Raw genomic sequence first — 2,640 nt, forward strand, 5'->3', positions numbered from 1 at the left:
AAGTAATGCATTGAAAACCAGGTTATTAATATATAGTAATTTAGTTTCTAATTTATCTTTTATTCATTTAAAAATGCTTATTGGAAGTCTACTCTGGAGAAACAAGGAATAAAATAGGATATGTATAATGAGTAAAGAAAAAATATATAGTGCCTGGAAGTTACCAAATTGTGTTACATTAACAAACTGCTTCTGTAAACAAACACCTGAAATTTAAAAGACTGTACATGTTAGAAGGAACCCTTAGGGCACAGAGGTTAAGCGCTTGCCTGCTAACCAAATGGTCAGCAGCTCAAACCCACTAGCTGCTCCACAGGAGAAAAATGTGGCAGTCTGCTTCCATAAAGATTACAGCCTTGGAAACCCTATGAGGCAGTTCTACTCTAACTTATAGGATTGCCATAATTGGAATAGATTTCATAGCAGTAGGTTTGATTTAGGTGAGTACATATCAGGGAGCCCATAAATCTACATGTGTAAATTTCTATAATTTTGGGTTGGGAGAACTAATAACATTTTCCTAACCATTTATTTTCTTTTTAAGTAAACAATAAATAACACTTGGTCCCTATTCATGTTACTTAATATGATCCTGAGTACATCCCACATGAATTTAGAGATCTGAAGAATATATTTGATGCATTGAACACTAACGATCGAGGAACTGATGAGTTGTGGGATGACAAAGAACATCATACATGAAGAAAGCAAAAGGTTCTTAAAAAGACAGGAGGAAGAAAAGACCAAAACGGATGTCAGAAGAGACTCTGAAACTTGCTCTTGAATGGAGAATAGCTAAGGAAGCAAAAATGAAATAGCTGAACAGAAGATTTCAAAGGGCAGCTCGAGAAGACAAAGTATTATAATGAAAAGTGCTGAGACTTGGAGTTAGAAAACCAAAAGGGAAGAATGTGCTTGACATTTCTCAAGCTAAAAGAACTGCAGAAAAAAATTAGGCCTCGAGTTACAATATTGAAGGATTATATGAGCAAAATATTTAATGGTGCAGGAAGCATCAAAAGAAGATGGTAAGAATATACAGAGTCAGTGTATCAAAAAGAATTAGTCAATGTTCCACCATTTCAGCAGGTAGCATATGATCAGTAGCAGATAGAATTGAAGGAAGAAGTCCAAGCTGTGCTGAAGGAATTGGTGAAAAACAAGGCTCCAAGAATTGATGGAGTACCAATATAGATATTTTAACAATGGATGCAGCACTGGAAATGCTCACTTGTTTATGCCAGGATATTTGGAAGGCAGCTACATGGCTAACAGACTGGAAGAGATCCGTATCTGTACTTATTCCAAAGATAGACGATCCAACAGAATGTGGAAATTATAGAACAATATCATTAATATCAAGCACGAGTAAAATTTGCTAAAAATAAATTAAAAACAGTTGTAGCAGTAAATCAACAGGGAACTTCCATAAAGTAAAGCCAGATTCAGAAAAGGATGTGCAATAAAGGATATCATTGCTGATGTCAGATGGATCTTGGCTGAAGCAAAGAATACCAGAAAGATGTTTACTTGTGTTTTATTGACTACGCAAAGGCATTCAACTGTGTGTATCATAACAAATTATAGTTATCATTGCAAAGAATAAGAATTCCAGAATATTTAATTATGCTCATGAGGAACCTGTAGAGAGACAAAGAGAGCAGTCATTCAAACAGAACAAAGGAATCCTGCATGGTTTAAAATCAGGAAATGTGTGTCAGGGTATATCATTTCATTGTACTTAATCTGTATGCTGAGCAAATAACCTGAAAAGATGGACTATATAAAGAAGAATACAGCATCAGGATCAAAGGAATTCTTATTAACAAACTCAAATATGCAGATGACACAACCTTGCTTGCTGAAAGTGAAGAGAATTTGAAGCACTTACTAAGGAAGATCAAAGACTATATAGCCTTCAATAAGAAAACAAAAACTGTCACTACTGGTCAAATAAGCAACATCATGATAAATAGAGAAAAGATTGAAGTTGTCAAGAATTTCATTTTACTTGGATCCGTACCTAATAATGGCAACAACTATAAATTAAATTCTCACTGATCTGTAACTTCTATACTAACTTTCTATTTGTTAGGTTTACCAGATGTAACTTTTCAGTTGCCTTACTTTCAATCTTTTATTCTAAATTGGCATATTAGTTAATGCTCTCCAGAGAGGGAGAGAGAGGGAGGAAGGGAGGAACTGAGGGAGAAGGAGGAAGGGGGAGGGGGAGAGGGAAACAGGGAGAGAAGGAGAAGGGAGAGAGGTGGGGGAGAAGGAGAAAGGAAAAGAGGGAGAGAGGGAGAAAGTTTAAGGAATTAAAAACCCAAACCCACTGCCATTGAGGCGATTCCAACTCACAGCAACCTGATAAGACAGGGTAGAATGACCACATAGATGTTCCAAGGCTGTAAATCTTTACGGAAGCATACTGCCTCATCTTTCTCCCACAGAGTAGCTGGTAGGTTCAAACTGCTGACCTTTTGGTTAGCAGCTGAATGTCTTAACCACTGCACCACCAGAGTTCCTTGTAGGGCAGGAGGTCTGCTAGATACTTCTAGGGTTTCTGTATTATAGTCTTAGGGCAGAATTCCTAATTCCGTCTTCTCTGGGAAAGCTCAAGTTTGCTCCCCCCCCCCC

This window comes from Orycteropus afer, unplaced genomic scaffold (genome assembly GCF_000298275.1).
Source record: "Orycteropus afer afer isolate SDZICR_OR568_19922 unplaced genomic scaffold, OryAfe1.0 scaffold00024, whole genome shotgun sequence".
Lineage (NCBI taxonomy): Eukaryota > Metazoa > Chordata > Mammalia > Tubulidentata > Orycteropodidae > Orycteropus > Orycteropus afer.